Here is a 14,244-nt window from a genome sequence, read left to right on the forward strand (position 1 = left end):
AAGCAAAGCCACCTAAATATCATGTTAATAGAAAAAAAAAAAAAAAAAAAAGCCAAGTCAAAGTCATGTACGTCTGTTGTTGTAGTCGCAAGGAGTTGTTAACTGTTGGAAATTGCTTCGTAATTGAAGGAGGTCTACGTCAACGTAACGTTGGTTCAAGTCTTCATTTTCTTTTTTTTGTTAAACTGTAATGTTTCTCTTTTTTTTTTCTTTCTTAAAAAAATCTATAATTTTAATCTTTTTATTTTTTAATTGAAATATTTCGATTCTCACTTTTAAAAAATTTGTCATTTTAATTCACTTGATCAATTTGAAACTTGTTAACTATATACTAAAATTGTGAACTTTTTAAAAATAAAAATGAAATATCTCAACTAAAAAAAATAAAAACACAAATTAAAAAAAAATAGAAAAACAAAATTACATTTTATCCTTTTCATTTTATAATCAGGTATTAATAATAAGCAATGGAGCACTTGAAGAGCCCAGTACGTACACAATACTCATATTAGCTAGTTGTTATGGGATAAACCAAACACTTAAATATTTCATCCAACCTCCCATGTGAGACTTGGACATCTCTTAATATTCAAGTCTTTATCATAGCATTCCTCGCAGGATTGATCGACTAACTGAAATTTAAAGTAAAATTTAAGAATTTTTATTTTATTTTAGACATGTTAGACTATTTTGTTAGCAGATGTGATCTTTTTGTCATATGTGACCTTTTTATACTTTATAAAATAATAAAATATTTTTTTACAGATAGATTTAAAACTTAAATTTTAGTTAATTTATCTTGATTATACTTAAGAGTCAACATCTTGATAAGTAAGTGATACTTTATGATATTTCACTCAATGACATTTTATCAACTTTTTCATTGGTCAGAGTAATTTTTCACCACTTAAAACTCTTTGCATGCAGATATTAAAACTAGCTCTAGTACCAATCTTTACTAGAAATAGTTATATTTAAAATGAATAAAATTATTATTTCTCTTCAAATATTGAATGTAACTGTATATATACAAAACTCAAACTCAAAACCACAAGCAGCTAAAACAATGTTGGTTAAAGTCTTATTATTCATTTACTTTTGGATTTATTTTGTTTTTAGTCTTTATTTTAAAATCACTTCTAAAAAAATTATGAATATTAATTTTTTAGAATTATTATTAACATATTTAAACTTGTTTACTTTATAGTTTATTTTTTTATTATATCATTTATCGCATTGATTATTTTCTCTTTATTTTTCTTTTTTATATATATTTCCTTTCCATCAAACTCGTACAAAAAGAAAAAATGAAATACACATTCCCCACGTACGTAGCCTAATTTTCAACAGTAATATGAACAAGTGTGATCTCTTTGACAAAGACTACGCGTGTCCAGAACGTTAAAGGACCCAAATAATCATTCTTTCTTCTATTTGAAACAAATAAATTATTAATTAGGTGCGCAAATATGTAGAAATTTTCACGTACAGACAAATTCATTTGTATCTACTTCTGCTAGTACTTAATGCTACTGACTTTTTCTTTCTTTTTTATAATCAATGTTAATCATATTGTTCAGTTTTTCTAATGTCATTTACTCATTCTCACGCCCGAATTTCTATTCCATTTTAGCCATTGATTGATTTTTTTAAACACTATATCTTCACGGAAATAATTTTGTTTGAAAGGGATACTATCATTTTTTTAGAAGAAATGGATAAGATCATATAAATGAAAAAAAAAATCCTTTATATTAAGCATAACTACACACTTACAACTTAAAGATCCTGTTATCTAATGATTAGTTCATGCATAATTTAGTAAAACTAACACAGTTTAAATCCGCATACATTTTTAAATGATAAATTTTAACATATTCAAATTAACAGTATGTTAACATTAAAAATGTTAATATGATAAAACATAAAATAATAAATACTTTAATTTAGTAAAAATTGTTAATAAGCTGGAATAGCTCAGTTGGTTAGAGCGTGTGGCTGTTAACCACAAGGTCGGAGGTTCAAGCCCTCCTTCTAGCGTTTTGTTTTTATTTATATACTTGTATTCCTTTTAAAAGTTAGCTAAGGGAACCATAGTAAATTCACTGAACGCACCTCTCTTTGGGTCTTATTATGGATTAGTTAATGGTCCAATATCAGAGCATTGTCATGAAGAAAACTCTTTTTCTTTTTTAGCATGGCCATGGTCAAAATGATTGGGGTGATTATAAACTATAATGTTTGGCGTATTTTCCTCCACGGAGGATTATCATCTCCAGTATAAATTACTTTTTAAAGGGTAATAAACACACCTCAACGTGTGGAATGTAAACGCAGTAGTTTCCAGTAAATTTCTGAACGCACTTCAAATAGTGCACTTCAATGTTTAAAGTAATATATATCAATAAATAATTGACAATTGCTAAGCGCATCATTCATTTTGCATTTTGCTCGTACACTCAACACAACATATATAACTCTCATATTACCCTTCTATAATTAGTTTATGGATCATTTTACTGGTACACCCAATATAACATATATAATTTTCATATTATCCTTAGGTAATTGGTCTACGGATTCATAATATGTAAGCCTTGATTTTTAAGTTATTAACACAATACTTTGTGACAATTATTAACATACATGTAAAAAATACATTATGATTTATATATCATATGTTTAATAAAAATTTATATATGTAAAAAATACATTATGATTTTCAATATAAATTGTATGTTTAATAAAAATTTATATATGTAAAAAATACATTATTAACATAACTCTACTAATGTATTTTTTGATTTTATTACAATTAATTTTGATTTAATAATATATTTTTTTATATGTAAATTTTAAATAAAAATCATAGGTTTCATTTACGATTCATATATGTAAACAAATTAATCATTAGATCAAAATTAATTGTTACAAAATTTATTATGTATATTTACTTGTGCATTAAATATACATTAGAAATTTTAGTGTTATATATATTGACATTAATTATTTTATAATATTATTGACCTATTAGTTTAGTTAGTTAGAGCATTGTGTTAATAATTTAAAAGACACATGTTGGATTCTTACTTGAACCATTAATTTTAAATTTATTCGTAAAACATATTTTTGAAAGAAAAAAATTAAAAAAAATCATATGAACCATTGGTTTAGCCAATTCCCTTAATAATTTGGCTGGGGACCTATAAGGTTGAATCAATTGTATGCTCCTCAAGTCTGAATTGCCAAGCTCTATAGCCACCATATTTTTTTTTCTTCACGCATGAATGAGCAAGTAAAGCAAAAGAATTATAAATTTATTTTCGGGGCAATAGTTGGCCATTCTTTTATAGTATGAAAAAGGGAAATTTTTTGTACAATTCATGGCTAGATGGCCATTAAGAGCTTAATTACTCTTGATTCAATTTGGACACTTTCATAGGTACAAAGAGGTTTGTTTTGGGGGTATGGTTTGGGCATGTAGATTACCTTATGTAATTGCATGCAAGAAGGACATACCTTGATTGACCTCTCATTGGGAGATTTGTGTATTAAATTTTAAATTAGGTACATAGACACCTAATTTAACTTGCATTGGTTGACCTATTATAATTGAAAGTTACTCTTGTTTATGTCTTATTCTTTTATGGTTATTCATTCTTTTTTCAAATCTTGAAAGTCGCTCTCAAACCTAATTGTATGGTGTTGTTAAAGGGTTTGGGTTTAGGCTGATTACGATTCACCTCATAATTGGTACTATTACGCATATTATAATTTTTGTTAAATTTGTTAGAGATTTTAGCATCGTGAACTTTTTTTTATTGGAATCTTTAATGATTGGAGTTTGCCTTCTTTTTTGTCACACAATCACCCATTCACCATGTAACTCTTGATAAGCAATAATTATAGGATTCATAGATTGCAATAATTATAGGATTCATAGATTGATTGCTTTCACTTTCATCCTTCGCAATTAATGCATTTTTTCACTGTTATCCTTGGCAACGGTTGCCCCAGCTGACAATTGTTGGCCATGCAGATTCTAGGGGCAAAGATGAATTATTTTGTACAATTAATTCCTAGATAGATGCTCATTGAGAGCTTACCCTTCATTCAATTTGGATGCTTCCATAGGTGCAAAGGAGTTATTTTGGGGGTAAGGATTCGACATGTATATTAGGATGTGCAATTGCATGCAAGAAGGGCGTATTTTGGTTAACTTCTTGTTGGGAACTTTGCACATTTAATTGTAGATTGAGAACATGGGCATGTCATTTAACTTGCATCGGTTGGCCCGGTGTAACTGGAGGTTGTCCTTGCCCATACCTCATTTTCTTATGGTTATTCTAATTTTTCCATTAATATTGAATGTCTTTCTGAAACCTAATCATATGGTGTTGCTAACTGGCCCCCCGGGTTCAGGCTGATTATTATATTCTCCACATTTGTGCATATTACCATTTTAGTTAACTCTATTAGAGATTTGGGTACCCGTTAACTCTTTTATTGGAATACTTAATAAATGTAATTTGCCTTTTTTCTTTTTTGTTGCATAGTCATCCATTCACCATCTAACACGTGATCAATAATAATTATGTGGTTCACAGATTGTTTGCTTTCTCTTTTATCCTTCGCAATTAATACCTTTTTCTATTGTTGCCCTTAGCGGTGGTTACCCCCAGTTGGTAGTTACTAGCCGAATTCCAATGGTGAAAGAGGATTCTTTGTACCATTTCTGCCTAGTTGTCCATTAAATGCTTACCCTTCATTCAAGTTGGATATTTCCAAATGTGCAAATGAGGCTTGTTTTGCCAGCAGGGTTTTTGGCATGCAGATTCGAGCGTGCGACTACATGCAAGGAGGACGTAACTTGGTTAACTTCATGTTGGGAGAGTTGCACATTTAATTTCAAATTAAATAAATGGGCATGTGATTTAACTTACATTGATTGGCCAACCAACTATACCCGAAAATGGCCCCTGCTCATTCTCTTTTTTCTTATGCTTATTCTAATTTTTCAATCCTAAGTGTATCTCTCAAACCTTATCATGAGTTTGCTATATGAGGCCCTAGGGTTCATGCTAATTATATTTTGCCTCATAATTTGTCCTATTATGCATATTATCAATACCGTTAAATTTGTTTGAGACTTTGGTACAATTACCTATTTTATTGGACTCTTTAATGAATTTAGTTTGTCTTCTTTTTTTCTTTTTTTTCTTGCACGGTCATCCATTCACCATGTAACTCTTGATAAACAATAACTATGGGATTCACGATTGACTGCTTTGACTTGTTCACAATTAATGCATTTTTCTACTATTGCCCACAACGGTGGTTGCCCCAAGTTGACAGTTGTTGGCAAAATTTTAAATACAAAAGGAGATTCTTTGTACAATTATTTGCTAGATGCCTATTGAGAGCTTACCCTTTGTTCAAATAGGATGCCTTTAGAGGTGCAAAGGAAGCTTATTTTTGCGGTAGAGTTTCAACATGTAGATTAGGATATGCAACTGCATGTAAGGAGATCGTAACCTAGTTTACTTCTCATTGAGAGATTCACATATTGAATTAATCAAATTGGTACTATTATGCATATTACCAATTATGTTAAATTTGTTAGAGGTTTTGTTACTGCTACCTTTTTTTTATTGGAATTTGAAATGATTGCAATTTCACTATTTCATCGACTAGTCAGTCATTTACCATGTAATCAATAATAATTATAGGATTCATAAATCATTAGTTTTCCTTTTTATGCTTCGTAACTAATGAAATTTTCCACTGTTATCCTCGGCGATGGTCGCCTTCAACTAACGATCATTGGCTAGATTTCAACAACGGATAAGGATTCTTTATATTATTCTTTGTCAAATGTCCATTGAGATCTTACCCTTCATTTATAAATTGAATGGTTCCAAAGGTGCAAATTAAGGAGACTTAATTTGGAAGTAATATTTTCGCATGCAAATTAGGACGTGCAACTAGATGAAAGAAAGATGAACACCTTAGTTGACTTCTTGTTGGGAGCTTTTTGCATTTAATTTTAAATTAGGGACACGGACACAAGACTTAATTTGCATTTGGTTGCTTGGCTCATTATAACCAAAAGTTGCCCATGTTCATGCCTCCTTTTCTTAAGCTTATTTATTTTTCCAATTTCAAGTTTCTGTCTCCAACCTAATCATATGATGCTGCTAAGTGGTCCCTGTGGATTCATGTTGATCAGGATTCACAATATAATTCTTAGTACTATTATTCGTATAATAATTTTTTTAAAATCTATTAAAGATTTTGGAATCATATTACCTTTTTTTAATCTTTAGTAATTGTAGTTTGCCAATGTGTTTTTGCCACATAGAAAGTCATTTACCATGGTTTTTTAAAAGGTCAATATTAATTATTAATTTATTAATTTTTGTTAATGAGAGATATTTGAATCCATATTGTTTCTTCCTTTTTTTTTTCTTCAACCATCAAACTAATTTTGTAACTCCTAGTCATTCACCAAATATATATAACTTCGTTCGTCTAATAAATAATAATTATGAGATTAACATATTGATAATCATAACACCTACACGAAGCACAAATAACATGGGGACCTTCATCAAAACCTTGTTCCAATGGTTGCTTAGCCAAAATTTAATTTCCAATGACTAGTTATGTAAGGTCTATTTCTACACAAATCCTTGCATACCTCCCTCCCTCAACCTTAATTTATAGTGTTTACATAAACCGTTATCAGCTTTCCCATTGCAGAAGTCATAGCCAGAAGGAAGCTATCATAATAAAACACAAGGTTTAACCCTAAGAATCTAATCCACGCTATAGTCGGTACAAGAAAAAACTAGATTTAACGGGGGTTATTTTTTACATTTTCGGGGTTAAAACTAGTTAGTGTGTTCTGCCTGCTCAAATGGAGAGGCAAAAGTTAGACTCCAGTTGGTGACCACCAAGTAATTTTCCAATATATGTTTCGCTTTGTAAATTTAAATTATTTATAGTTTAGAAATGTACCAAATGTATCTCACTACTAAGTCTATGAAAGCCACTCAAGCCAGTTTTTTATTTTTTATTTTGATGTATCAAACCAGTTATTTTCTTATAGTGATATATTTTGTTTATTAATTTCACTCAAAAAAAAAATTCTTGACACTGAGCCCTTTATTAAAATAAAAATTGAAGTCTAATTTCTACCACTTTTCATTTTCACTCCATTCTCCAACTTTCACCTTTAACTAACGTTGCCATCTTTTCTTCTTTTATTACACAAACCTACTTTTTTTGTATTATGCCGTACTGTAGATCGGTCACCATCTCGCCGTGTCAAACTTTGCTACACAAACAACTCCACCAGGGTCACACTCAAGTCTTTTTAAAAACTAAAATTGATGTGTATGTGATTGATATGACTCAAGTCAATAATTTTGTTTCATATTATTTTCGTCAACCAAGTCCACCTTAAAACTTACTTAAAACGTATATTAATTAAAATGCTTTCATTCACATAACAATGCATAGTCATGCTATGAACTTAGGCCCATGTTTAGAGCTTAATATCATATATATATATATATATAGGCAATAAGATTGTGACATCACACGTTGCACAAAGCAAATGTCACTGTATACAAAATATATCAAATCTAATACAGTGGCAGGTTCAGAGGATGCATCATTAACTTTGGCTTTATTTGAACTCTTTCTTGACCATACAATTTCTCCTCCCCTGCATTATTTTCCGCATGCACATTTTCTTCTCCCCGCCAAAGCAGCTTATTATCCGCGTCTGTATGTGTAGAACCTCACAGGAGCAAAGATCAAATAATAAACAGTTTTTGATGACTAAAAAGTATATCTCTTGTAAAGTTAATCAAGACAAAAGGAAAGTAAGTGGAAAATAGAACTTAATTATAGCATGCCGACATGTCGTACACGGTTCCAACAACCAAGAAAATGGTGCAAGGTGATCTTTATCAAGCATATATAGAAACTGATTCCTCACCATTAGGAACTGAATCATGGAAATGGAAAAGGATGCTTTGATGTAATTGGAAACCTGCATATGATTCCTAAGAGATTATTAGCATCTGTGAATATATATGAGGAGAAAAAAATGAATAATAATAAGAACAAGGGCGCATGGTACGTATGTCATAATTAAGATGATAAGCTTGTCTTGTTAGATTTTGAAAGTGAAAACATTTATCATCATTTCACCATCTCCGATTGATCCAATGACTAGCCTCCATGGTTTCCCATACACCAAATGACAAATTTCTTACATAGAGTACAAAGAACCAGACAAGCTCATCATTATACAATCAAAATAGATAATAATTTGTATCATCAGAACTTACATGATACTCCTCATGTTTGATTAAGTGATTTGACTGGTCCATTTGACTCTCCATATACCCAACAAAAAAATTGTCAAATTCTTTTTTACAAAGCTTTTTATTTATGTGACATCATGCAAACATATCATTACGTCAATCAAAGTAGATAGTGATTTGCATCATCAGAACTTATGTGGTGTTTGTCATATCTGATTAAGTGACTTGACTAGTCTGTTTGACTCCTCATACACTAAATAGAAAGATTATCAATTTTTTTTACAAGTTTTTTATATGGAGCACAATAAACCAGGCAAGCACATCACTTCATCAATCAAAATAGATATTGATTTACATCACCAAAACTTAAGTGATACTCCTCATGCTTGATTGAGTGATTTGATTCTCCATATATCAAATAAAAAGGTTATCAATTCCTTTCAACAAGCTTCTTACATGGTGAACATAGAGTATTTAACCAATTAAAGTAAATAATAATTTACATCATCAAAACTTACATGACACTCTTCATGTTTGATTGAGAGAGTTGACTAGTCTGCTTGACTCCCTGTATGCCAAATAAAAAGGTTGTCAATTTCTTTTGACAAGCTTCTTACATGGCATGCAGGGAGCCAGGCAAACACATCATTTCACCAATCAAAATTGATAACAATGTGTATCACCAAAATGCTTGACTCTCCTCATGTTTGATTGAATGACTTGACTGACTTACTTGACTCCTCAAATGCTAAATAAAAATGTTGTCAAACCCTTTTGACAAGCTTCTTACATTACATAGAGGAAGTCAGATAAGTATATCATTTCATCGATTAGAATAGATAACAATCTGTATCATCAAAATTTGCATGAATCTCTTCATATGTGATTGAGGGATTAAATAGCCTCCATGACTCCCTTCATGCCAAATAAAAAGATTGTTAATTTTGACAAACTTCTTACATGACATCTAGGGAGCCAGACGAGCACATCATTTCTCCAATCAGAGTAGATAACAATATCCACCAAGGAGCTGGCCTCAGCTTGAACTTGACAAGTATCTGCATCATCAAAACAATGAAGTAAATCATAACCCAACTCCAAAAGACAGAAAGTTGTAGGATATATAATTAAACTCGCATACACACTGGCTAAAAGCTAGCCCAGATTGACAAATATTATCGATAGCTAGCAATATACACTCACTCACATGTGTGTGTGATGAGTTGAGACATAGAAAAGAAATGGTTCCAGAAAAGAAAATGGTCCCATTTGACAGCAAAATCAAGACCTACTGCATACCCTTAATTATATATCAGAGGGACAGAAAGAGTAAGAGGAGACCAACAAAAAGGGGAGGAACAATTAATAATCTGGTTCTTTTGCTTGACACAAAATGACTTTTCTCTATGTGAGTCTCTCTAGTTTTTGCTTCTGGAGCCAATGATCCTATTGGGGGGTATTTAAGGAGACAGAAGTGAGGAGAGAGACAGGAGGAAAATCCTTGAAAGAAGAAGGGAAATTAAGGGAAGAATTAAGGGTCCACTAATTGGCAAAGGCGGCAACCAAGTTTTGGTTGTAACAAATAGTTCCATTAGATAAAGCCAAAGCTGCCTGGGTTTTACAGGTAGTCTATTTTGGATTTTCTTCCCTTGGAAAAGGTGAATCCCTCTCCCCACACACAAACAACTCCTCATTTCAAATTTCCCATCACATTTTTTTTTTCATCCTTCAGTTACATGTAACATGAGTCTATCTGTCAAATTAATTTCCTTTGTTGAAAGTTCATGCTTTTCTATTTTATTTTAATGTAATTATTACTGCACATGCTTTAATTAAACTTTTAATGATTATTACTTTTTTATTAATTAGCTAGATTAATTAATTTAATTTATCATCAATAATAACATGCACTACAATGCTAGCAAAAGGGTCAATGACTTAGTGATCTCAATTTCCAGACGAGGCCAAAACCATTCAATAAGACAAGGCCAGAGTTGCAGGGAGCGTTTAGCTGAGTTTGATGCTGGGGTCCGTTTCTCCCAAAAACGAAGCTGGATCAAATATGGACAAATGTGATCATGAAACTCATACTCCATCACCATCAAAGAGTACTTAATATAATAGAAAAAAATTTGTTCAGTGTCCATCAATGGATATGATTAAACTAACTGTAGCCGTTGTAAAGCATGTTTCATCCTTTAAACTATAGTAACAATTTAATAATTAAGCGAAAACAACTTTACTAAGATGAGACAAAAGGCCTTATTTTACTTCTTGTTTTAAGCTAACTATTTTCTGCATAATATATTTTACTTCATGGCAGTAGTACTAATTAATCCCAAGCTATCCAGCTTTGTCACAAATGTTACTCTCAACATTGTGGACCTCAAATTAATTAACTTTGTCACTTCAATTAATCTTTCAAGCAAATAAAATAATTCTATTTAGCTCATTAATTATATATAAATATGTGTAGCTGTAAATAGGGAAATTACTGTGGAACCAAGAGATTAAAAAGGGTTCCATAGTTCCAATGTGGTCTCAGGATATATCCCTGCTTGATGCTAAATGAGGGAGTTGGGGACCACTAATTCGTTTAGTCATTTCATTTTTTGAAAGAATTTAATAAGGGCACTTGGCCAATTAGGGACCACAACTCCACATAAGGGAACACATCAATCTATATCTCAAATACATGACTCATATCATATGCATTTGTCCATGTATGCAAAATGCAACCATGGTTGTGTAGAAATTAAATCACTTTAATTATGATAATTTTTCTTCCCTCAAATATTACTTCGCCCTCTTTAAATTGTTACTAGTATAACGTATATCTGTGCTTTAAGATCCATAAAATAAGGTTTCTTTTTAGGGTCCAGTCTGTCCCTCCAAGTTGTTCAACGTAACTTCCTCTTTCAGTCTCTAGGTTGTTCAACGTAACATCATTCTCTCTCTCCAAGTTGTTCAAAGTAACATCTTTCTAAATATTTTAAAATATATATTTTAAATTTGGAGGACAAAAAACTATTTAAGTCTAAAATTAATTACAACAACTGTAAATAATAATATAATGTTAATTACAGTTTAAGATAAAAAAAACATAAAAGTACTAAGTAAGATTATATATTATTAATAAATAATAAATTTACTATATATATATATATATTTATAATATAGTAAATGTTTTATGGAATAAATTTATTCTTAAAATATATAATTTTATAATTAATTAATGATAACAATCATTTTAACACTATTAATAATATTAATTAAAGAATTATTAAAAATAATATTAATTATAATAAATATAATAATATAAATACTAATTAATGACAAAAAGTATAAATAATAATATTAATTACAGAAATTAATAATAATAATATTTTTACCGGATTAGTAATAATAATAATATTATGGCTTAACTATTTTTTGATTCTTTAGTTTTGGGTAAAATTTACTTTTGTTCCCTCAAATTTAAATTATAAGTGTTTTTTTCTCCTAATGTAAAAATTGCCCACATTTAGTTCTTAACTATTGATCTTTTTAGTCTTGATAAGGACCCAAGATTGGCCATTTTCAAATTAGAGAAACTAAAAATAATATTTTTAAATTTGAAAGACAAAAACAAAATTAATCCAAGGGACTATAAGATATTTGTGCCTCCTTCAAAAAATATATTTAAGTCTAATATTAACTAAAGGTATTATTAATATTAATATTAATATTAATTACAATTTGAGATAAAAATATTAAATAAAATTATATATTAATAAAAAATAATAATTAAATATGAAATTTATTAAAAATATTTATAATATAATAATATTTTTATGAAATGCTTTTTTATTTAAAATGTAAAATTTTATAAATTTTTAACACTATTACTAATATTAATTGCAAGAATTATTAATTATAAATATTAACGATAAGAACTATTAGCATAATACTGATTACAGAAAGTATTAGTAACAATTAATGATAATATTAATTACAATAAGTATTAATAATAATATTAGGACTTATATATTTTTTTGGTTCTTAAAATTAGGGCCAAGTTTCCTCTTAATCCCTCAAATTAATATTAAAAGTGGTTTTTTGGCTCAATTTAAAAATTGCCAGGTTTTTGTTCCTAATTAATAATCTTTTTAATTCCTGATAAGGACAAAAAATGGACTGTTTTTAAAAATGATTTTAAAATTTGAGAGAGCAAAAAAAAAATTAATCTAAACTTTAGGAAGGAATAAAAAAGATATTTAAGTTTAATATTAGTTACAATGAATATTAATAATAATATTAACTACAATTTAAGCTAAAAACATAAAAAATTATTAATAAGACCATATGGTCCTTAATATAGGACATATTCTAGAAGAAAGTGATTGTTCTTTTTATAAGACATTTTGCAATTCCATGAAGTATTTATTTTTCTAGTATTTATCCTTATTAAATATTTTAAATATTTTTTTATTTATAGTGGTACATAATATTTTTACACTTTAAAGTTTTCACATCACTCATAACAAGTTATGATGATAAATAGAATAAAATTTATATATCAGTAATATTTTTAAAAAAAATCAATAAACTAACTGATTTACATATTTTTATGAAATTCTATTAGAAGTGTTTTATATTAAAGATAAGAGAGGGTATCGAAATTTTAAAATAATAATTAGATATGAGATCTCTCATATATAATAATAATAATAATTAGATAACAATTTTAACACTATTAATAATATCAATTACAAGAAACATTAATTACAAATATTAATGACAAGAATTATTGATAATAAAATTAATTACACGAAGTATTAATAATAGTATTAATTAAAACTTAGGATAAAACATTAAAATGATAAATAAGATTATTATTATAAGAAAATAATAGTTAAATTTGAAATATTTTGCAGCATATAATAAAAAGAAGAAGAAAAGTTTTGATGTATTTTTTTGTCCAAATTTTAGATATTTTTGACATTTTTTTATTTACTTATTTAATAAATCATATTAATTAGTATGACATTTACTAGAGAGTGGGTTTTTAATGCGTCCTTTATTAAATAATTTATTTTCTACTGTCTTTTAATTACTAGGTGAAGATAGTGGATTTTATTAAAGGGATTTAGTTCACTTGGTTAAATAGAATGTGAATGTTGTAAATTTTTTGATATTGTGTTCAATTTTTATGGATAAAAAAAGTAGTAGATTATAATATTATCATAATTAAATATTTACATATGTGCATTAAATATTTATTAATTATTATGTATTCATTTATTATAGTATTTATGAATTTAAATTTTGAAGAATTAAATTACACTTACCCCCTTGACGTTTCGTGAGGTTGCATAAACATTTTCATTTTTTTTAACATCGACAGCAATCTCTCTTATATGGGGACTCAGTGCAATGTTTTTCAAATAATTAAGGGGTTAGTGTAGCTAGGGGTAGAAAAAAAAAAAAAAAAGAGGTCCATGCAATCCCACAAACTTTTAAGAAAGTTTAAATCAATTGGTTAAACAAAATGTGTGGATATGGTAAACCTTTTAGTTCTTGGCTTTGATTTCTATGAATAAAAAAAATCTTACAAAATTTCAAAGAGCTGTTAGGATCTCATTCTTTTTAAAAATAACAATATTGATAACAATCTCCTTATACAAGACACAATGCAATGTTTTAAAAAAAAAAAATAAAGAGGGTTAGTGCAGCTAGGGGTAGGAAAAAAAAAGAGATTTATGCAATCTCACTAAATTTTAAAGAAATTTAACTTAATTGATTGAACAAGGTGTATGAGTTTAGATAAATTTTTTGGATTTTGTCTTTAAAAGAAAAAAAAATCTCACAAAATTTCAAAGTGTTAGTATAACTTACTCTTTTTGTAAAATAACAATATCATATG

At 28.7% G+C, this 14,244-nt stretch overlaps 1 long non-coding RNA gene and 1 other non-coding gene across 2 annotated transcripts; one reads left to right on the plus strand and one right to left on the minus strand.

Annotated features, from left to right (window-relative positions):
* Positions 1-1,966: 1,966 nt before the first annotated feature.
* TRNAN-GUU (transfer RNA asparagine (anticodon GUU)) lies at positions 1,967-2,040 on the plus strand. The gene has a single exon. It is a non-coding gene; the product is annotated as a tRNA-Asn (tRNA).
* Positions 2,041-7,676: 5,636 nt separating this feature from the next.
* LOC106794532 (uncharacterized) lies at positions 7,677-10,018 on the minus strand. Its single transcript, XR_001382565.3, has 2 exons — positions 9,639-10,018; positions 7,677-9,397 (listed from the first exon to the last, which is right to left on the minus strand). It is a non-coding gene; the product is annotated as an uncharacterized lncRNA (long non-coding RNA).
* Positions 10,019-14,244: the final 4,226 nt, after the last annotated feature.

Source organism: Glycine max, chromosome 9, assembly GCF_000004515.6.
Source record: "Glycine max cultivar Williams 82 chromosome 9, Glycine_max_v4.0, whole genome shotgun sequence".
NCBI lineage: Eukaryota > Viridiplantae > Streptophyta > Magnoliopsida > Fabales > Fabaceae > Glycine > Glycine max.